Source organism: Cryptomeria japonica, chromosome 4, assembly GCF_030272615.1.
Source record: "Cryptomeria japonica chromosome 4, Sugi_1.0, whole genome shotgun sequence".
Classification (NCBI taxonomy): Eukaryota; Viridiplantae; Streptophyta; class Pinopsida; order Cupressales; family Cupressaceae; genus Cryptomeria; species Cryptomeria japonica.
The window spans coordinates 382,536,843-382,562,369 of NC_081408.1; positions in this window are offsets into that span (position 1 = coordinate 382,536,843).

Below are 25,527 nucleotides of genomic sequence, written 5' to 3' on the forward strand. Positions count from 1 at the left end.
CAATCAAGGCTTATGATGAAGAAGAAAGAACTTCTAGGGTACTGGTATCATTACCAATCAGAGTAGGAACTGTGGAGAGAGATGTCATTTTTCAAGTCCTGGATCTTCATCTTTCATATAACATCTTTATTGGGTAGGCCATGGATTCATGAAATGAAAGCAGTACCATCTAGGTACCATCAATGCCTAAAGTTTCCTTATAATGGAGTAGAAGTCAGTATTCCTGCCGATACAAGCTATACCTGCAATGCATTAATGCAGGGTGCTGATGCTTTTGTTCCTAATAATAGAGCAGCTTCTGTAGCTGAAAGTTTAGAATCTCTACTAAAAGATTTGGAAAAAAAACTGAAAATCACAAACACTGGCATGGATGGCTACAAGATAGAACCTATACTTTCACTGGTGTCACTTCCAAGATAGTTGGGAAAACCGTCAAAGGGTATGAGGCCACAAACTTCAACTCCAAAAGTCATTTATGATGGCACCTTTATACAGTCCTCTACTTCTCTTGCGGGTGAAATAGAAGGGGATGATGTCCTTAAATCGCTCTTCAAAGAAGACAATGCAGATAAAGAAATATGACATTGTGAGATTTCTCTGACACAATATGGTCCAGGCTATAAGATGCTTCGATGCATGGGATACTCAGGTGTTGGTCCTCTAGGCAAGCGTCAATAAGGTATTGTTGAACCCATTCAGTTACAAACTAAGTCTGTCAATGATAAAGATGGACTGGGATATGATCCAAACAAGCAATCAGATCAGAAGCACACACCTCACTATCAACGTAAGTGGAAGAAAAAGGTACTACCTTTAACCATACAAGAGATTAATACTCACCAAACTTAGGAAGAGTGTGATGCTGAACAACAAGAATTGCCTACCCAGAGAAAGGAAACAGATGGAAATCAAGTTCTAGGCCTATTAGCTATCATACCATAGGAAGTAGAAGTCCTAGAGGATATGAGAGACGAGGTATATAGGATCAGAGAATTGTTTGCACTGCTAAACATCCCAGTCACATATACTGATAGACAACAAGTAGATGACTCAGAAACTGATTCAAATGAGTATGAATGGGGTCCAGATCACATCTCAGATACATCTACTACAGAAACACTTGAAGAACTCAGGGATATCGCAGATAACACACAAGAGCTGATATGCCTAAGAATGCAAAAGGAAATAGAAGAAATCAGATTAAAATGACAAGAAGACTATGACCGATAGCTGGAGAAAGAAAGGACACAAACAAGTCCTTCACCTACCAATCCTCCTAATGAGATAGGATAAATCAAGTATGGAATCACACAAGAAGAACTGGAAGCTATAGCAAGCGAACCAGTTATCAGTCCAGAAGAAGCTGAATAGAACAGATGACAGGGATTAATAGAACCGTCAAAGTCATGTCCACAAGTGTGTCAAATGCAAGCAATCAATGAACTAATCATGAAGGAACTTGCAGCATCAAGGATCTGGGTGTTGATACTATATATGCCTTCACTAAACCACTTGAAGATGAGTCAGCAACTCCATCCTATGACTCTGATGACTTAGACAAGAGCTCTATCTATGACAACAACTATTCAACAACACATTATGACTACTCTATCATGAATGATGAGATACTATCTACTGTTATACCACGGTATGTAGCCCAATCTGAATTAGGTCCAATAAATACTAACATGAATGACGATAATCGTGTTGTAACTCTTCCTAGTCTTGAGACGCATACGCAAGGTAGTCTTTTGGAACTCGATTGGTCAGTCCAAAACAATGATGATAGTACCATGAACTCCCTTGAGCCTATTCCAACCTTATCCTTAATGCATCCAGAACTGATTAATTGCACCCTTTATAACCAACCCTTGAACATACCTACTTTTGCCAATGACTATACACTAGCCTACTATCTCAATGTAGTTGAACCCATGTACTCTTCCACCAGCGAATAGAATGAAAACATGACTGAAGTGGATATCAAGTATCTTAGTCACAAAAACAAGAAAAATAAGAATAAAAGATCTGATGGTGAAAACCACATTGTGGCGCTGTTAGACTCTAAAAAAGAGAAAGTAAAGGATGAACCTAAAGGTGAAAACCTCTTTGAGGCACCTGAAGGTGAGATACTTGATATACTGCCGAGTCACTTCCAAGAGAGATCTTCCATATTGATCAAGCCAACTTAGCCAGTGAACATTGGGAGTCAACAGATACTGCATATCATTCATTTAGCTCAATCGTTGTTAGCAGAAGAGTTAAAAGATTTCATTAATCTATTTTTAGAAAAGAAGATCAACTTTGCGTGGCATACTCAGATATGCCAGGACTAGATCCTGATCTCATCATGCATCATCTCTTTATTATGCCAGGAGTTAAACTAGTCAAACAAAAAATCCGAAAGATGCATCCTCATGTGGCACTACTAGTCAAGGTTGAACTAGATAAATTGCTAAAAGATGGATTTATCAGAGCTATAGACTACATAGAATGGATATCCAATATAGTACCTGTATCAAAAGCAGATAAATCTATTAGAGTTTGCACAAATTTCAGGGATCTCAACAAGGCATGTCCAAAAGATGATTTTTCATTGCCCAACATTGACATGATAGTAAATATGACTGCTGGATATGAGATGTATTCATTAATGGATGGATTCTTTGGTTACAATCAGATCAAGATAGCACCTGAAGATCAAGAGAAGACAACTTTCACATGTGCATGGGGAACCTTCTGCTGGAATGTTATGCCGTTTGGTCTAAAGAACGCAGGAACAACTTACCAAAGAGCAGTAACCACTATTTTCCATGTTATGATGCATAAAAACATGGAAGATTATGTTGATGACACCCTGGTAAAGACTATGAAGAAATCTACACACATTCAAGAGCTAGGCCTCATATTAGATCGAATGGAAAGATTCAAGCTCCGTTTAAATCCAAAGAAATGTGCATTTGGGGTAAGATCAAGAAAATTTCTTGGGTACATAATATCCAGAAAAGGAATTGAGGTTGACCCTGAAAAGGTCCAAGCTATAATGGAAATGCCTCCACCAAAGAATATCAGCCAGATGAGAAGTCTACAAGGCCGTCTTTAGTCCATAAGGTGTTTTATATCTCAGCTAACTGACAAATCTCAACCCTTCACAAAGGTATTAAGAAAAGGGATTCAATACAACTGGGATAAAGATTGTGAACTACATTTACAACAAATCAAAGAATATCTTGCTAAACCACCCATATTAATGCCACCGATTCAAGGTAAGCCATTGATCCTGTACATATCCACTACAGATACTTCACTAGGGGCACTTCTGGCACAACAAGATGACAATAAAAAGGAATGAGCTATCTATTACATTAGTAGAACATTGGTGTCATATGAAATGAATTAGACTACGATAGAGAAAGAATGCTTAGCATTGGTCTTTGCATCACAAAAATTGAGGCACTATATGTTGGCACACTCTATTAAGCTGGTAGCCAAGATTGATCCACTTAAGTATCTTCTTAGTAAAGCAACACTTACAGGAAGACTGGCCAAATGGGTCATGGTCCTTACAGAATTTGACATTGAATATGTGGAGCATATAGCCATCAAAGGATAGGTTATCACAGACCAACTTGCTGAAGCTCCACTTGAAGACGATCAACCTCTGCATATAGAATTCCCAGATGAATCAATCATGCACCTTATTGAACAATCATGGAAGATGTTCTTTGATGGGTCTTTTACTCAAGATGACTCTGGTGTCAGGATACTTTTTATTACTACCCAAAAATACTCAATTCCAAAAGCTTACAAAATTCTCTTCCCTTGCACAAACAACATTGTGAAATATGAAGCTTTGGTAAATGGGATCAAGTTGGCCATCGAGTGGAAGATCATTGCATTACACATCTATGGAGATTCTCAACTCATTATCAACCAGATCAATGATCTATATTAGATGAGAGATGAGAAACTGATGCCTTACAAGAGGATGGTGGATGACCTCAAGAAATATTTTACCTCTGTATCATTTCAGTAGATCCCCAAAACAACAAATAGAGCAGCAGGTCCAATGGCCACTTTGACATCTATACCATAGCTACATGAGTCTAATTTTCACTTTGAATTCTTGGTGGAAGAGTTACATTACCCTACCTATGATTCTCCCGAGTCCCAGGTAGTCTGTTCTATTATTGGACATGACTCATCTCGTTATAGCCACATTTACTCTTACCTACGTGACCAAGTTGTCCCTACCAATCTTTCCTGAAATAAAAAATGGAACCTAATTTGAAATGTGTCATGATACGTCATCATTGCTAAAGACCTATTCAGGTGAGGTTTAGATAATACTTTGCTTAGATGTCTAGAAATTGAGGAGTCCCAACACGCATTATCCGAGGTTCATGAAGGTGTTTGTGGATCCCATTCAAACGGTCTGACTTTAGCATGAAAACTACTAAGGGTTGGCTACTATTGGCCAGACATGGAGAAGGAAGCCATAAAATTTGCTAAAACCTATGAAAAGTGTCAGTTACATGGGAACCTTATCCATGCTCCTGCAAGGGATCTTATACCATTTGTAACACACTGGCCCTTCCAACAGTGGGCGTTCGATCTGATAGGCCAAATATATCCTGCATCATCTAATGGACATAAATTTATTATCACTACCATCAAGTACTTCACTAAGTGGGTAGAAGCGGTTCTGCTCATCAAGGCAACAGGCAAACAAGTGACTCTCTTTATTCTTAATTATATCATCTGCATGTATGGTATACCTTCATCCATTATAACTGACAATGGAGGACAATTTAAGAACAAAGACCTGGATGAACTCTGTGAGAAATTTAAAATCAAGCAACATTGGTCCTTAGTATATTACCCTCAAGGTAATGGACAAGCAGAGGCATCTAACAAAAACCTGCTGACTATCTTGCATAGAACAGTGAACAAATCTGGGAAGGATTGACATCTGCAGCTCAATCCTGCGTTATGGGCTTATAGAACAAGTATTAGAACACCTACTGGGGCTACACCTTTCTCTTTGGTGTATGGGTCCGAAGCAGTATTACCTATTGAGGTGGAAATACCATCTCTAAGAGTTTCCTTGCAAGGCCTTATTATTGATGAAGACTATAGAATCTCTAGGTTGCAAGAGCTCGAGTTGCTAGATGAGTGTCGACAAGTGGCGTTTGATCATCTTAGAGTGTATCAAAAGCGCATGTCCAGAGGATATAACAAGAAAGTTCAACACCGAGAATTTCAGGTTGGTGTCTTAGTTCTAAGATAGAATCCTAAAAATCAACAATTTTGAGATAACAAAGGGAAGTTTGAACCCAACTGGCTGGGTCCCTATATCGTTACTGCAGCTTTTGGCTCTAGTGCTTATCACTTTCAACATCAGAAGGAGAAAAGCTCCGTGAACTGATTAACACCATCTATCTGAAGAAATTCTTCACCTAAATATTCTCTGCTCCAGCAGCTTTTATAGCGGAAAAAGTCCTGAAAAAAATCATAAAAATCAGAAATGTCCTGAAGAAATTCAAAAAAAAAAAAAGAGAAAAAGAAAAAAAAAAAAAAAGAAGAGAGAAAATGCCCTGGTGAAAACCTGGTAAACATGCACCTTGGTAAAAATAAAATAAAAATGTATATCTCTGCCAAGCAGATGAAAACCTGGTAAACAGGCGCCTCTTGTACTCAAGCGCTCCATCTATCAACGCAATGTTGGCATTCTCACTTTCTTGCATATTTGCTTTCGCTTGTATATATTTTAGTCACTTTTGTGACATCCTAGTTCGTTGGAACCCTCATGGCTTGAAACTGATCATTGTCATAGTCTTAGGGTAATCGACATAGCACATTACATGTCCTGAGCAATATCAACCAAGTCAACTTTACGTCAGTGAAACCTGGTCATCCACTCCGAGTCAGTTACCTGTCTCCTAACTACTGAAGAGTTTTATCACTGAGTTAACAAGAAAAACAACATAATGGAAAACAATCACTAAATAGTTTGAGCTATGCATGAAAATTTTATTTGTGTGTTGTCTTTTATATTGGTTTTCGATTATTATCCCTCTGAGTAACTCAAGTCTCTTGTGACTAAGAGGAGAAAGGATTGGGGGCATAATATTTTCTTGTTTTCTACTTGTAGGAATGATCCCAATGATCTGGAAACATCTAAATTAGCTGGGTGTCTATGATAAGAGCCTTCACATCAAGGTGAAATCACCTCACATACCTCGACTCCACTTATTTGAATGCTACAGGGAGGTTCCATATCATTTCTTTGTCTGTTTTGAGGGAATTTCTTTATTGTGCAATCCAGGTTCCTGCGAAATCTATCCAAGGATATGAATGAAAAAAGGGTCATTACGGACACGATCATTAACACTGCACATGCAAAGAAAGGAACTCTACTCTGCCTGCTATAATTGTAAAACGCTCAATGATGAAAATTAAGATTTTCAAAATCCAGTGACTAGGTTTAGGTTGCATTTTGCATATCATTTTGCATTTCATTCCACATCTTGTGAATTTAGAGTGATTTTGGTATGGTAACATTAATCTCTAAATATTTTGAATGAGAGTTGGAAGCTTCATAATTTTTTTGCTAAGTGGTTTCTTTTCATCATTTCTCCGATTGAGTATTTGTGTTTTGAGATGTTAGCTACATACATGAGCATCTTATATAGATTCATAAATTCACTATCATTCATTTGCATTCATCTTATTGCATAGACAAATGAAGAAAAATTGCATTACTCATTCTCATTACTCATTTACATAATCATTTACTTGCATATGAAAAGAAACAAAAATAGACATCCATGATCATTTGCATGCATACATTCATGCTAAAAAGAAATGCATACATATAGAATAAAGCATATAAAAGACATCTCATAAGCAAATCAACACAAGTACAATGAAGTCCAATTGGATCTCATATATATATATGATGTCAAGTATAAGAGTACAAAATGATATCAAATGACATATACAAACTCCCATCGGAGTAAGAATTGTATAGGCTACAAAAAATGGGTGTGTCTACAAAAAATATCTGAGCTACAAAAAGACATAATCTAGCTCGCACCCTCTCCCTCATCGCTTGGTGGAGGAGGAGGAGCCTGATGCCCGAGATCCTGTCAAGGCACTTGAGCTCCCTTTGACTGTACCATATACTATGAATAAGGTATAGCCTGTTGCGCAAAAGGAACTGCAACACTATACGCTGCAACATAGTAAGATGCCCTACTAGACTGGTGAAGGACCTCTTGTCATAGGGGCTCTATCTCTTCTCTCATCTCTGCTCTCAGCACTACAATCTGATGATCACACTTAGTCCTCACCTCAGTGATCTGACGATCATGCTCAGTCCTCATCTCGGCCAACTTCTGGTCTCGCTCCGCCAGCTGAGTCTAAGCCACTAGCAATTGTGACTGCAGCTCTACAAGACATGCCCTCATTGACCATCCAATGTCTATCCCCGGCTCTCTCGCAGGCTCTCCACTCCCATCTCCACCTCCACCTCCAGCTCCACCCTGCTCCTCTCTCCACTGTCGAACCTATCTAGGTGTTGCTCGTGCCTCCTCCGTCCCACCCAATCTCACACCCACTCCTCCTAGGGATCCACCCTCGCCCCTTTGTTTTCCTCCCTCAACTAACACCGTGCTATTGCTAGCACCTGGATCACCACTACCCCATTGCGAAGCCTTAGCTCCCTGTGCCTGACCCTGCCTCTGGCCCTATCTCTGGCCCTATCCTTGTGCCCGTGCGGGGTCATCATCCTCAACATCCTCAATATGAGGAGCCTGCTCACCTGAATCTATAAAACGCGGGAATGGATGCTGCTGAAAATGATCTCTATACTAGGGAAATACCCCCGCATTTGCTACATCGTCCAAGTAATCCCACCTCAGGTGGTGTAACCCTATCAACTCCTACATCACCAAAGCATACGATAACCATGGAGACCATCCCTGTCTCTCCTCGTCAGCATACCGAGCATAATCTATATACTCCTGTGAGATCCCCTCAGGCCAGCCATACTGCCTCATCACCCGAGAAATGATGAATCACTCCATAATGGTCTGTGACCTCCCAAATAGTGGGCATGTAACAAACAAGTCCCTGTGAACTAGCCGCTAGTCATGCCACAGATCCAAACCTCTATATGGTCTCCATACGACGGCTATCAGGTCATCAAGCTTCCGTCTCCAGAAATCTATCTTGCCCAAATGGGGTTGTGTAATATATCCAACATACCTATAAATGATCAGCTGCCCAAGCTCTCTGCTATCAACTGACACATGGGAAGGTGCTCCCAAGCCTACACCTGCAAAATATATGCCCCGGTGGCCATGCTTTGCCCATCTCTGTATACGATCTCATGCATGTCTTGATACATGTGGGCCAATAAACAAGAGCCCCAGCCAAGTCTCTGAGGGGTCTCTATCAACCTCTCTAACATCTGGCCCCATCCGCACTGGAAGCCCTGCTGCCCTCTGTCTAGCATAAGAAAACAACCTATGAATCCTGCTAGGATGCATGCCAGAGGATACTCCTCACTATACCTGATCATAAGAATATCCCAACTCATGGACCGAGTCAAAATGTCAGGATCACCAAAGACATGCTTGACTGCTTGCAATTTTGGAAGGTGCCCTGAATCATAATCCACCTTATCCCCAGCAAAAGGGATATGGAGGATCCTATATATATCCTCAGGAGTGATAGTCAACTCCCCCACCAATAGATGAAATGTGTTATGCTCTGAATGAAAACACTCTACCAATGTCATGAGCATTCTATGATTCACATGGATATCAGGTAATCCCAACATATGAGTCGAGCCACACAAGTCAATATGAGCTTGGTCAACCTCTGATAAATGTCGCATTAATGCCATGGTAGGAGGATACACACATCTGAACAACACAGGAGGTAATCAAACTTGCAAAATCCCAACAACGAAGCATCAAAAAAAACTCCAAATGTGCCTACAAGAGAACCAAAACATCATGCAAATCCAACTAAGTCAAATGCAAATTCAAAATTTCATGTTTACACCTTCAAAAATGCTCACTATTTCTCGAACGAAAAAACATAGATAAGCAACATTTCGTATGAGCCAAGATTAGCTCTAGCACGACAAAACAACCTCAAACAACAAACTTTTGGACTCCGCATGACAAAATGGTCTTTTTACATACCTGTCGTACGACACATGGGTGGCCCTAGAATGAAAAAACTAATGGCCTTAAACGACAAAAGAAAATTTACCAGTTTCTCGTACAAGACAGGATCTTGTCTCACATGACAAACCATGATGCCCGACCCCAAAAATGTGGAAAACTTGAAAATTGAACAAAAAATTTCAAATTTGGAAACACAAGCAGGCTTAAGATCAATCACTTACTGCTGGCTCATAGTTTCAGGGTCAATTATGTCTTCTCTAGCACTCAAATCGATGCTGACGAGTAGGGACCACCATTTTCTTCGTAGAAGGATTTTTGAATTTTCAAACTTGGATAGTTAAAATGAATTGAAAATGACACTTTTGTCCCATATATAGCCAAAAACCTAATTTTTTCAACTTGCTCTGATGGACATGAAAATTGTACCCTTAGCTAATTTGACCATTCTGATTCCATTTTCAGGATCAAAATCAAAATTCGAGATCATTTTGCTAGTCACTTTCAGAATTTGGACCACTTAACGCTTTTCATCAAAAGCTCATTCTCTCTTCTAATTGCGTTCAATTTCTCATGAATCAATGCTGAATCTCAATTTAATTTCTACAAATCAACTTTGTGCTAAATTTCTCGCTAAATTTTCAAAAATTCTTCTGAATTAATTTGTGCTCAAATCATTATCATTGCTCAAAATTTCCTATAATCATCATATACCCTCGTCATCTTTCGATTTCGCTCCCAAGGGGGCATACTCGTGACTTTATGATCTCACATCTTCAAATGTCAGGAAATTTTCAAATCTTCATCGAAAGTCAAGCAAAAAGAAAAAACTTTTTCAACTAAAGAAAATCAATCAAATAAGACCTCATCTCTAGGGGCATCTCAACTTCATCGCTTTATATCAAGTTGAGATTTCTCAATCATCTAAATCGAATCAATCACTAGGGGCATATCAGTTTCATCACTTCAAATCAAGCTGATATTTGTCTTCATCTGAATCAATCTCTTAACGTTAATTAGTTTCATCGCTTTCCATCAAGCTGATTATTCATTTAAACTCAATCAAGGGTTTAAAGAGTTTTTTTTATCACACTAAATCTGAGCAGGTGTTCAGTATTTGTTTCTTGATCAAGCTGAATAGTTTATCTTCATTGTATCTTGATCAATCAAGTTCAAGATCGATTTTTATCATCATTCACCGTGTCTAGATCAATCAAGTTCTAGATCAGTAAGATCTACTTCTTGATCTATCAAGTTCTAGATCAGTAAGATCTACTTCTTGATCAATCAAGTTCAAGTTTGGTATCTTTTGTTTTCTATCATTCCTAAGTTCAATCAAGTTCGGGAACGGTATCGCTTTAATCAGACTTCATTCATCTTTGTCACTTCGAATCAAGCTAAACACCCCGCTTTCATCTAGTTTGTGATCAATCAAGTTCAGAACCAGTATCTCCTAGACATCAAATTTTCTTTGAACCAATGCATTGCTCGCACATTAATTCAAAGAGGGGCAAATGTAATACCCTAAAAATGGTCATCTAAACCATGGGCCCCTAATCTTGACAATATCACCAAGGTCCTAACCAAAGGCAATTAAATAAATCTTGAGCACACAATTAATTCTTTAATCATCAATGTCACATGGCAAATTAATCAACCAATATTAATTAAATATTTATATTTAATTAATTAAATCATTCCAAGTAAATCATTTTAAACAATTATCTTATTTATTTTAATTAAATATCTTTTGCATATTTAATTAAATAAATCAATTTGCCATCAAATCAAGAAAGAGGAATTAATTTTGATTAAATAAATCAATTGAGCACAAATCTTCAAAAATGGAAATAAATCAAAAACGGAATTAATTGACCAAGAAAGAATTAAAAATTAAGAAAAGAAATCAATTGGAAATAATCTTGAAAAACAAATTAAAAATTGATGGATAATCTCAAAGAAAGCAATTAAAACAATTAAATCTCAAAATTGAATGAAATAGAGAATAAATCAGTTTTTTTCTGATTTAATCTTATTTTTAGTTCAATTTCCTTTAAAGCTAATAAAAGCATGCAATCACATCAATTCACCTAGATTGTGCTTCCTCCTGGAAAATCTTGACCGCTCATCATCATTTGATCTCAGCCTTTGGTTTCTCTCTAAATTTTCTATAAATTTAGGCTCTCATCTCTCATTCAAAAATCCTGGAGACTGGAGAATATATTGTTATTATACTATTTTTGCTCTAGGTTCATTGATATATTGCATATTAATTGTTTTACATTGATTAGATCATTTAGCTTAATATTGCAAAAATCTTGTTAGATTAATGTTGCATCCATCTAGCATTCATTATATTCATATAGATAAAATCCTTCGTCTTGATGTTGTCTAGTCACTGGTATTGCTTATAATCTGAGAGCAATCATATACTCACATCTTTTAGAAGGAAATGGGTCGATTTGTTATGGTTTATTATTCATTGATTATATTTTATTAACCATGCATGTAATGACTTGATTGAAGTGTTGTGCATACAGATACAGGTCCACTTTTCACACACACAGTTCCAACATTAAGAGAAATCATGTTACTGGCAACAATGCATGTTTGCAGCCATAAAGCTAATCCAAAGACAATAAAAGAGGCTTCAAACCCTTAGAGACAATGCCTTGATAAGGGATGAAATTAAAAAAAAATCTTGATAGAGAGTGTTTTTGTCAGTAATGAATAAGACAAGATAGCCATGGTATGTCTTCAATAACAGTGTTGCAATATTTATATAGTTAATGATCAAGATATCAAAGATAAAGAGCAGTCACAATTCTATCTTGTTCAAGATTGAAATAATACAAGGATTCAAAGCATAAAAAATGCAAATAATCAAGGTTATAGTTTTTTTGAGATAGTAATACAGTGAGAGGGGGTAGTAATTTTATTTTTAAGACATAGATATAAAGAAAGCCCTATGATTTCCAAAAGGACACCTCTCAAGTGAGTTTATAGTAAAAACTAAAGTCCACCATGATAGTTCTTCAAGATACCCTATATGAAAGTGAAGCATGAAGATAAAGCTTACAAAGCAACACTTATCGAAGACAAACCTCTAAATGATAGTCTTTGATTTACATAAGGAAAAGATTGAGAATTGTTAGACAAATATGCACAAAAGATTCATATAGGGAGTAACATAAAATTAAAGCAAAGGACATGACCTATGAGTCTTCCTCATAAGAAAAGCATCAACAACATGAAAGTACAGTCAAAACATATTGTTGCAGCGATTAAGATAGAGTCTCAGCCATGTCAAAAATAGAGAATACCTTAAAAAAAAGCTACGATAGTGCTTAAAAGAGTATCCTTGAAAGATAAAGGTTACAATGTTTTGATAGTAAATAGACCATAGAATTGACGTTTAAGGCAACATATTCATGTTTCTAATGGGACAAAGACATTGAGATAGTCATATAGAGACAAATAAAGGGTAGCACATTAAATATTTATCATAGTCTTGGAGAAATGCAACCTTAAACATGGTCAATCATCACAAAGAAACAGAGCCATGATAGTGTTAACATAAAAACACAAGAAGATAGTGAAGATTTTCATTTTTTCACATTGATGTATAGAGGATTATGTTTCAAAGAGAGGATCTAAAACATGAATAGCCATGGTGCTTGAGATAGTCAAACTGGAGATAAAAGAGAGGCACATGAACTATTGAGAAAAGAAATTATTAACAACCTTCATAGAGAACAGTTGTGTGACACTCATTAGAGTAGTATACCATGAAGGAATATAATCCTTTTCAAAGATTTTGTTGCAATATTTGAAGAAAGCACAAGATGGATAGAATATAGGAAATCATAAGGACAAAAGATGCAAAGCCTATGCCTAATGGAAGACTTAAATGAACTCAAAGATTAAATATTACCTTAAAGTATTCAATGTAAATAAAATGAGTCACCATCAATCAATTGAAAGGCAAGAGGCTTAGTTTTCAATTCATTCATAAATTTGAGGTACCACAAAGGTTGCATATGGATCAAGACAAGTTTTGGAGCACTTAACAACCAACTTCAAGTAGTCCACCTATGTTTTTGCCCAACTTTTCATCAATTTTGATCCCATAGACGATAAGATCATGCAAGATGAAGATAGAAGCAAGAAAATAAGAAATCAGTTGGAGTTTAGTTCAAGGAAGCACAACAACTTATCTTCAATTACTTCAAAACTTCTCTCTCTATAAATCTTATTCTTTTTTTTTTATCTACTTCTCTCTTTTTATTTTCATTCTCAGCAAGAACCATTTTAACTCAACTCATTAATTTTCAGTATTCGAGCATCATAACAATAATTTTTTTCAATTTTCAATAGAAGACACCAAATTCATTTTTCAGAATATCTTGTTTTCTACATTGTCAAGTGGATGATTTGATAAAAGTTTGTGATTCATCATTTGTTTTGTCTCATTTATTCTTTATGGACAAGAAAATTCATGCTAAGTTTAGGTTATATTTTGTGTTTATTTGGTTCAATCAAATATAGTTGTGAAAACATAGTTGTCCTTCAAACAAATATTGAATCTCAAACCTTCATATGAAACATTCATGCCCTACATGATACAAACCAAGTTGTGAAATAAATTTGAAGTATTTTGAAGTCGATTGTGAATAAGGATAGGTTACTTTAAATCTATTTTGGTGCATCACCTCTTGTTAGCTATAGAATTTCATTTTCCACATTCTCTCTATTTTTTTTTCTATACAATCAATAGTTTTAGGAGGTATTCATCGAAAGAACAAGATCACTCCAGAGATTGATCTTCATAAAAGGCAACCCACTAGCCTAAACATCATTCCATGTTGCACAAGATTGTCAAGCTCTTGAGTTTGGAATAGGGTACAATCCTTTGTGACAACAATTTTTTGCACGACCGATGGGAACATTAGACTAGTTTTAGTCATTAAAATCTCCATTCTTCCTACTATTTTGGTGTGAGTAACAATGATTCCAGTCTTCAAAGGTGACAAATATCATTCCTAGCAACTCAATCTCTCTTCTTTGAAGGGGATCTAGTGAATACAACTTATGAGAAGGATACAAACAAAGTCAAGCTCAAGGAAAACAAGGTCAGGTTTGACTTCTTTTGAGTATTTGTATCTTTCATCACCTAAAAGGAAAGGGAGAGTAGTAAGAAGAGATCCAGATCCTTCTCCATCAAGGACAATGCAATCCACCCTTCCTAATTACAGATCTTTAGCCCCAGTTGCTTTGGTTTCTAAAGACACCTAAAATTGTTCTATCCAATTAAATAAATATTTTATTTATTTAATTATTTTATCCTAAGTCTTCTATTAATTAAATAAATATTTATTTATTTAATTAATTCATTAATCCTCTTCTAAGCCTTTCCTCATTTAAATAAATACTTTTATTTATTTAAATTATCCTTTTCCTAAATTAAATAAATATTTTACTTATTTAATTGATCCCACTTCTTCTTGTATACACCTAAAAATGGTCTGAAGATAGTTAATTAAATAAGAAATTATTTAATTAACCCCCCTCCCCAATTTAATTGAATTCATTAGCAATTTGATTAAATTCTTCCACTCATCTACTTATTAATAGATCTAAGGATTTATTTAATAGGTTCATTTCAATAATCCCCTTTGATTAATTAATTCAATCCCTCCCCATTTAAATTCATTTCTTCTAATCTTCTAATTAATTAAAACAAATCAATTTATGAGTTGTTGAAAGTTAATTAGTCTTTTCCTATTATTTTAATTTTTAAATTCAAATTACCCACATGCCTCCTAACTTCTAAACCTAACCCATTCCATCTAACCCTCGGTTTAATTAAACCTATCTTAGCTTGCACATCCTAACCTCCTTATCCTAACCTCCTATGGTGTGGATACTCTTCCCTTGAGACACATGGCATTCCTGGGCCACATGTCCCCTTTCCTTAGACACTTTCCCTCTCATGAGAAAAACTTCTTGACACTTGTCACCATAGAGATGACAAATGTCCCCTTTCCTCCAACCTCTTTTCCAACCTCCTCCAATTTCACCATTGATATCTTCAGACTCAATCTTGATTGTTGATTCCTACCACCTCACCCCTGGCCTTGGAAATCCTATAAATATCCCCCATTTTGGAGCAATAAGGATCCCATCTCATTTGCATTTTAGGCATTGTTACTATAGGCATAATATCTCTTAGCATATCATTTGAGCATTGTTATTATAGGCAATTGTATCTTAGATCTAGCTTAATTTGATCATTTTCTAGCATAATTGTTGAATCATGTAGCTTAATCATTCTCTTTTCTAGCTTAATTGCATCATTATCATTTCAAATCCTCCATCTAGGTGTAGTCAAGTCACTGGAATTTGCCTATCCAGATCTGAGAGCAAATCCACACTCTCATCTCTTAGGAGGTGATAGATCGCTTTGCCATGGTTTTATCTTCCTTTGTTTTAATTTTACTAACCATGCTTGTAATGATCTATTGAGTGTTTGTGTTGTAGCTGCAGGTATCACACTTCACATGCATGACATTTTGGCACCCACTGTGGGGCCCGAAATCTGATTTTTGGCCTCTCAAGCATCATCAAATCTTCATTTCTGACCGGGCTGGAATCAAAATTTCGTACAAGCTCCTTTTCGAGCTCATACGAGCTCCTTTGTGCACTAAAATGATAATCCATCCTAACTCGTATGAGCTTCTAAAGTGTCGTAAAAGCTCTGTTCTTCACTCGTACGATCCTGGAAAGATTCTCGTACGGTCAAGTAAATCGTGTCGTATGACATTCTGCTTCTATGTTTTTAAAATAGACTACATTTTTGGGGTTTCATGTTTTTGAAGGACAATTGTCAAAGATTGTGCTTGTCAAAGCTCCATTTCAACAAAACACATCATGACTACTAATACATCTATTTTGCAAGTTGCCTAAAAGAATTCAACAAAACTTTTTGTATTTTCTTAAATCTTTCTAGGCACACTTGATTTTGCTAATGCAAATGAATAGTCATGTTTTATGTGTTATGATAGGAGAGTATGCTCTCACCTTTCTTAGGTGATCAGAAAGCTAGACTCATCCTTTGCTTTCATTAGTGCATTTCTTTAGCGGGCCTGCCCTCTCTTGGAGCTAATAACTCTTAGCGATTAAGGCCGGTGAGAGGGGGACGACCTAAGTGGGAATGGCTAACGCCAAGTAATCCAAACCATTATAAAATAAATGTGATTTGATGAAAATCAAGTCAATGGCAGTGCTCGAGAATAGCTCTCCTCCATACCTTTGGGTATATCAAACCTTGGTTTTCAAGGCTGGGAGACCTCTTAAATGCCGACGCATTGAACGAATCCCTTACTAGTTCCGGTTAAATTAGAAGCTACCCGATTCACCTCCGAAAGGGTGATAATCTTTGTGCAAGAGAGATAGTAACTCTCCCAAGACACTTGCCATATCGTGCCCCCATTAGCGTTTGGAGTTGGATAATACAACGTTGAGAATCCAAATCGTGAGACTCAGCGACCATATTCTGATTAGCTATTGGGTGTGTACCTAAGCTTGCAAGCAAAGGTTTTCTCTCTCAACCAACTTCCTTAGGTAGCATAATGTGCTTGAGGGTTACTAATCATATCATGTGTTTGATGTGTATTCATCCCTTAAACAAAAAATCAGACATTCGAAACTGGAAAACATAAGCAAAAAATCAAACTTCACTAATCAAAATTCTGCCAAACAAACATTTTTTTATCTTTGTTATGTCCTCTGTTGTACGAGTTTGTCTGTTTGTCGTACGAGGTATCTACTTTGTCGTATGGTCTGGTGGGAATTGTCGTATGAGCCAGTGTAGTAGAAAATTTAATATTATTTTTCATTGTCCGGTCCAGTGAAAAGTGTCGTACAAGTCATCTTAGTAGAGGATTTTTCTGTCGTGCGATATTTCTGGTTTGTCGTATGAGCTTTATAAATTGTCATTCAGGGCTGTGTAGTCTGTCGTATGAATTCCTATCTCTATGGGTCTAAAACTATCTTCTTGCACATCTTTTTCACGTCTGTCATATTTGCTTGGTCAATTTACAGTAATTATAAACACCTGTTCTCTATCATTTTGTGCTTAGATTGTCTTCTTTGTTCACTTGGTCAAGTTATCATCTATCAAAATTAGACTCTAGAATATAAACACCTCAAGATTTTCAAGTGCTCATATTCAACAAGTTCAAGATCTAAACATCTCAAAGTGCATTATCACCCTATTTGATAAATTGATCACCCAAAACATAGTTTCTCATCAAGATCTATCATCATTTATCATGAAACTACAACGGTTGGTCAAGATAACCTTGTCCCACATCATAGGATATATCGTTCCTACTATACTTGGTTTTTGTCAAATCATCATTATTGCACTCCTAAACTGAAGATCGAAAAACTTGCAAACTTTTAAACACTTGAATTATCTTTTCATGTCATATCACTCTATCACATTTACATTGATAGTTGATCACTTATCAAAATAAAATTTGGATAATCGAACCACTGAAATAGAAAAAAAAACATTTGCAATAGCTGAAAATCATATCAGCTTGGAATACCAAAGCAAAACACAAGAAGAAAACATGACAAACCAACATATCAGAGAAATCAAACAAGTCCAAAATCAAAATCCAACTATGTCAAAACCTCACAAGGATTCAAATACATCTCAAAAGAAATGTGGCTCTTTTATGCAACTCTTAAAGATATCCCTAAAGGATTTGGCTGAGAAAGATCAAAATCATGCACCTATGTCTAGCAATGCGTCATCCCTCCATAAGAAAATTAACTCTCCAAAGGCATCTATTCCTACACCTCTTGAAAGCTTGCAAGAGCCTTCCATAGCATCCTCACTAAACAATATACCCATCAAGCCTATTTCAAAGGATCCTATTCAAAGCTCATCTCCTTCATATCCAAACATTAATTCATTGCAACATCCCCATAATGCTCCCTTGCATATCATAGTCATTATTTATAAGATGCTCATTAAACGTGTCCTAATAGATGGGGGAGTTGGCTTGAAAATTTGCTCTTTGAGTCTTGTTCGTGCTCTAGGTTATTTAGAAGATGCAGTTGATCCCCTGAAAAAGATCACATTCGAAGCATATGATGAAGAAGAGCATTCCTCTAAAGGAATTGTTATATTACCCATCAGAGTGGGACCTTTGTAGATGCCAAGTTCTAAACTTGGACTTATCATACAACATATTCTTGGGAAGACCCTAAATATAGGACATACAAGCTATTACATCAACATGCCATCAACGCCTAAAATTTCCATACAATGGGCAGGAAATCACAATATCAGCAGACTCAAATCCATTGTAGTGTTGTAGTAATCTGAAATCAGCTCAAGAGGTCATAGTTTCACATAACAGAGAGGCAACATCTTCAAGCACACAATCCAAGGAACAATCATTTGCATCAATTTTTCAAGTATGGAAAAACAAATGCAACTAAAAGATCAAGGGAACGAAGAATATTTTCTATCATGGAAAAACTAACTAGAGCAACTTGAAATTGAAAGGAGGAAGAAGATGTAGATGTCTAAGTAGTTCATGCATATGTAGGGCAAATGTTAGGAACTAGTTCACTTGAATCAGAATCACATTCGGCTAACATGGACTTAACCAAGGACGATCAGGAGCTGCTTGTGAGAGGTCATTCTGATGAGAGTATCATTCTAGACATGGAAATACATATTGAAAGCAATGACATCTCTATCATGACCCCTAATATCTTTGACATAATTCAACATGAGGACCCTTTATCCCTAATCTACCCCGAACCTATGGACTGGGAAAATGAAGGACATATTGTCATTGATACCTTACCGAATGACCAAGCCATATCCTTATATCTTAATGAAATCAAACCTGAAACAATTTTCACCAGGGATTTTGCTAACGTATCTTCAAGCTAAGTGGGTGCCAAATCTCCTAGTCGCAAAAGTGAAAATCAAGAAAACAATATCAAGTATAATGCTGAAAACCATTTATTGGCAACATTGGACTGAGAAAAAGTAAAAATAAAGGATGCATCTAATGGTGAAAACCTCCTCAAGGCGCCGGAAGATGGGAGATTTGACACCTTGCCTGAAGTTTATCAAGAGAAGTTATCTATCCTAATATAACTAGCAAAGGCAGTTATCATTGGCACAACTGATCTATATCTAGCAACTTCTCTATCAAAACTAGCAAGGCAAAAATATTTGGAACCCTTTAAAAGATGGCAAATCAATTTTACTTGTTCATATACAGACATTCCAAGGTTCGGTCCATATCTTACAATACATCACATGAATATCAGTCTAGGAGCAAGCATCAATAATGGAACACAACATGGATCAGGAGCAGGTATTCTATTCATCACACCCCAAGGTCATACAATTCCAAAAGCATACAAATTAAGCTTTCCATGCACCAACAACACAATAGAATATGAAGCTTTGGTTACAGGTATCAAAATGGCTATAGAATGGAACATTACACAACTTCAAGTCTTTGGAGACTCTCAGCTCATCATCAATCAAATCAATGAGGATTATTAAACAAAGGATAAAAAATTAATGCCTTATAAAAATATGGTTGATGATATCAAGAAATACTTTGTAGAAATAACATTTCAACAGATTCCAAGGAATGACAACAAAGCGGTAGATGCCATGGCTACACTTGCTTTTCTCCTTCAGACATAGGAAAATCAATAGCATTATGAATTCCTGGTAGAAGAGTTGTTTTACCCTGCTCATAATTGTCCTGATTCCCAAACTATCTATCAACTTGTTGGGCATGATTCATCCCGTTATGGCCAAACTTACACATACCCGAAAGATAAGACCTTACCTCCCAACTTATCAAAAAATCAAAAGAGAAACTTTATTCGCTAATCCTCCCATTTTACTCTTGTCATGGATACCCTATTTAAACGAGGTCTAGATGGTACTCTTTTAAGATGTCTCGAACAAGAAGAATCTGAGAAGGCCTTACATGCATTCCATAATGGCATTTGTGGCACTCATTCAAGTGGTCTCACCCTTTCAAAAAATCTCATATGCTTGGGCTATTATTGGCCGACTATGGAACGAGATTCTTTTCACATAGCTAGAACATGTAAACAATGTCAGATCCATGGGAATTTGATTCATGCACCAGCACAAGAACTTCATGATTTGGCAACATCTTGGCCTTTCTGCTAATGGGGTCTTGATCTATTAGGAAAGATAAATCCTTCTTCATCTAATTGTCACAAATTCATCCTTGTAGCTACATAATATTTCACAAAATGGATTGAGGAAGTACCTCTCACAAATATCACAGGAAAACAAATTGCCGCATTTATCTTGAATTACATCATCTATCGCTATGGAATACCAATGACCATTATCACTGATAATGGGTGACTGTTCAAGAATCAGGATGTACAAGAACTATGTGAGAAATTCAAGATCCAACACAGATTCTCCACACCCTACTATCCACAAGGAAATGGGCAAGCAGAAGCATCAAACAAAACTATTTTGAAAATCCTCCAAAAAACAGTGAAAAGGCTAAAAAATCAAAAACAGTGAAAAAGCGAAAAAAATAAAAAATAGTGAAAAAGCAGAAAAATCAAAAACAGTGAAAAAAAAAGAAAAATAATAAAACAAAAAAGTGAAAAAGCATACACAAAAAAAAAAATCAAATATGAGAAAAAGTGCAATAAAAACAGATGGTGAAAACCTGGCAAACAAGCGCTATCTGTCTGTTAGCTCTTCCATCTATTAGTTCATGCCTCCTTCCACTTGCATTCATTTTTCATTCAGCATTGTCCATATCCATCATGAAGCCTTTGTACATATGTAGGCATCCCAGCTAATCTGTCACCATGGTTTGGATCATTGAGTATATCATAACGACTTTGTTTCTAGGCTTGGGGCAAAATTCTTGATCATTTTGAGCTTAATCAAACAGGTAGAACAATAGTTAAACAACCCTTATCAAGCGAAAACTGAGACATATCCAACATTGAACACGTGATCAAATTATCAACCATCAAACTATCACAAAGTCAGACTAAACCCATGGATGAAATCTTTTGGATAATGATTTTGTTCAACTTTTTTATATTGATTTTCACTATCATGATTTCTGAGTGACTCCAGGATGTCCTTGACTAGAAGAATAAGGAAGGAACATGATATTTTTCTTGTTTATTGTCTGTAAATTAATCATTAATATGTGCAAATTTGTCTTGGGACATAATCATCAAAGTATCATTGAAGACATTTCTGATTTGCATATTAAAATGGTTAATACTACCTATTTTACACAAGAAACACTCAAGTCATCTCGGTTCAATTATACCTCGATGCTTGTGGTAACTTTCCATATCAAAATCCAAGAAATCAATGCCCAAATAATCATTAATCGATGTTTGCACTCACTTCCCACATTTCAAAAGCTCAATGATGACAAAATGCAATAATCCAGTGACTGGTCTGATCATAGATTTTCATTTCATTTGCATTGGCATTTGTATTTAGCTTGCATTTCATTCTTGCATGGGATCCCGCATGCTCTTTTTATCCAAGGTTAAATCTATCGCAGGAATCATCAAGGTATCATCACAAGTGTATATGCAATTAGACTGATGACTCATATCTCTCCAGATATTATCGACTCAACAAATATCTTATATTACTCTTCCCTCAACAAAACCAACATCAGCATATCTGAATCTTTCTGCAACTTGATATCAATAAACTGTCAGTTATTTATCTAATCAACCTTATCAATTCGATCAATAAATCAAATTTAATCGATTCTATCATGTCTTATACAGGATGTATCTTTCCTGAAGCCAGACGTTCAGATCATGTCTTATATAGGATATATTAGTCTTGAAACCACACGCTTTGATCATCTTTGTCTTATACATGAGGTGTCATTCCTGAAACCAGACTAAATCTTGATCTTATCAATCTAACCAATCAAGCTTTATCAATAATCAAGAACCACACCACCATGATTGTAGAACTTGCATTTTCATCTAACATAGTTGTAGAAATCAAATCATTTCTAATCGGGATATCAATTTCTCAAAAATTCATAAAACTCCAAAGGTCAATTACCTCAATTGATCTCCCGAGGGGGCATCTGCAATCTATCAATCAATAGCTGGGGCATCGTATCGAACCAATATCATCACCAAAATGAAATTATTCTTTGAATCAATGCATCATCACACCTCGCTTCAAAGAGGGGCAAAATGTATACACCTAAAAATGGTCTAAAGATAGTTAACTAAATAAGCAATTATTTAATTAATCCCCCTCCCCAATTTAATTGAATTCATTAGCAATTTGATTAAATTCTTCCACTTATCTACTTATTAATAAATCTAAGGATTTATTTAATAGGTTCATTTCAATAATCCCCTTTGATTAATTAATTCAAAATAATTAATCCCTCCCCATTTAAATTAATTTCTTCTAATCTTCTAATTAATTAAAACAAATCAATTTATGAGTTATTGAAAGTTAATTAGTCTTTTCCTATTATTTGAATTTTTAAATTCAAATTACCCACATGCCTCCTAACTTCTAAACCTAACCCATTCCATCTAACCCTCGGTTTCATTAAACCCATCTTAGCTTGCACATCCTAACCTCCTTATCCTAACCTCCTATGGTGTGGATACTCTTCCCTTGAGACACATGGCATTCTTGGGCCACATGTCCCCTTTCCTTAGACACTTGCCCTCTCATGAGAAAAGCTTCTTGACACTTGTCACCATAGAGATGAAAAATGTCCCCTTTCCTCCAACCTCTTTTCCAACCTCCTCCAATTTTACCATTGATATCTTCAAACTCAATCTTGACCGTTTATTCCTGCCACCTCACCCCTAGCCTTGGAAATCCTATAAATATCCCCCATTTTGAAGCAATAAGGATCCCATCTCATTTACATTTTAGGCATTGTTACTATTGGCATAATATCTCTCAACATATCATCTGAGCATTGTTATTATAGGAAATTGCATCATAGATCTAGCTTAATTTGATCATTTTCTAGCATAATTGTTGAATCATGTAGCTTAATCATTCTCTTTTCTAGCTTAATTGCATCATTATCATTTCAAATCCTCCATCTAGGTGTAGTCAAGTCACTGGAATTTTCTTATCGAGATCTGAGAGAAAATCCACACTCGCATCTCTAAGGAGGCGATAGATCGCTTTGTCATGGTTTTATCTTCCTTTGTTTTAATTTTTCTAACCATGCTTGTAATGATCTATTGAGTGTTTGTGTTGCAGTTGCAAGTATCACACTTCAGAGACACGAAACCTCTATTAATTAAATAGATCCTAATTTATTTAATTAATTCATTATCTTTCTCTACCCATGACACATGTCACTCATCTCTTAATTCTTCTCTTACCTACCCCCTTTATCATTTAGTTATTTCCTCTAACTACCCCTGAATCCTAGCCACCCATTTATTCTTTACACCTCTTAATCTTATCCATCTATTTCCTAAAGTGTTTTCTATATAAGAGGATACTCTCCTTTATTATCAACCCTAATCGTCTAATCGTCAAAATCTCTTATGCAATCAAGCTTTCTTGTAATCATACTATCAACCACATTTTTGTTCTTTGTTGAGCTCTTGTACACACATAAAATCTTAGAGCAAATATATTAAACAAGATCAATGGAGATAGGAAGAAATGGAGATTGAAACCCTACTTGACACATGAATGGTATATTTGGTTTACATTGTTTATTTGCATGGTCTTAAGTATCTTCATTTGTGTATGGTGGATTATTTTCATTGTTAGGCTAGGGTTTTGTGGTTGGATCTTTGTTAGTCTTTCAATATTGTTGTTTTCACTGTCCATTCTCACCATATACATTTTGGCATGCCTGGTGGGACTCTTGTCCCTTTTATTTTGACATCTTATTTGCAGATTTTGTGTTTTTAAAAGTTGCAAGTTCGACATTGTGATGATTCTGCATTTTTCTACGTCTATGATGGATCTAACTATGTCTATGTTTTATTTTCACATCTGCAATTGCTATTTTTGCGTTTCTGATTTTTTGTTGTTTTTGCAGATCTGTCATCCTAAAGTTGCATCTGTGTAGTATATAACCACATTTTTATTTTCTTTCCACATCTGCATTGCTTTTTGTTGCATTTTTGTTTTTGCAAGGTTTTTGCTCAGTTTTGTAGTTACAGGTTATTGGAATCACATCTGTGAGTTGTATTGTTGTGTTTGTGTCTAGATCTTGTGTTTGTGCAGGTTTCTATTGCATTTGCATTTTGTTGTTTGTTTTGCAAGTCCCAGATCTGGAAATTGTGTCTCTGTTTCATCTGTCTACGTTTGTGTCTGGTATAGTTGCGTCTATGTTTTTTCAATTTTAGCATTTTTTCTTTTAGTTAGGGTTTTTCAGATTTGATTTCACGGCTAACCTCTTTTGATCAGACTAACGAAGTGGTGAAATTATTTAAAAAGGAGAAAAATGTCTTGTCGAAGGCGCCTATTTCACAAAGTCTTTTGGATCTTAAATTTTTACCTAACTTGTGTGCTTGCAAGAGGGGTATCACTACAAAAACTACTAACAAGTTTGGTACAGCACCTTGGGCAAATATTTTGATTTTTAGATTGCTTTCTTTGTCTTCTTTAGTTTAGAAAACACTTCCTTTTGGGGCTCTAAAATTAACAAGTGTCTTTTGTGTCTTGAGTAAGAGGCTCTTTGTGTTTTACCTTTTAGAGGGTCTACCTCCCGAGTAGGCCATAAGGCCAAGTGAGAGGGAATGACCCAAGTGGTAACAGGCTAAAGCCAAGCTCTTCCAAGCCAATATAAATAAAAGTGTTTGTGACAAACGTTGCAAGCAATGGGTGTTACATGCTGCTATAATGATGTTATGAATCCCCATAAACCCTATAGAGTGGAGCCTCTATAGGCTGGGAGGCCTTCCATTTAATGGAGCATAACACACTACTGATTATAGCCACCTGAATGGATGCCCTTACTAGACACCATTTTGTGTTAGAATCCAAAAACCTTCTAGTTGTTGGCGCAGGAGGTCAGAACTCTCAAGCGGCTCACATTCTTATGGTTCTTAGTAGCTCAATACAAAGCTCACCATGGGGAGTTTTTATGGGGACTGATGCTTGGATGCCCCAAAAAAGTGAGTATCGAGGGTGGAGATAGTGGGGTCAAGCATCTAAGTATTCACTTTGAATTGCGTAGCTCGGGGTAACCTTCCAAGTGAGATTCAATAA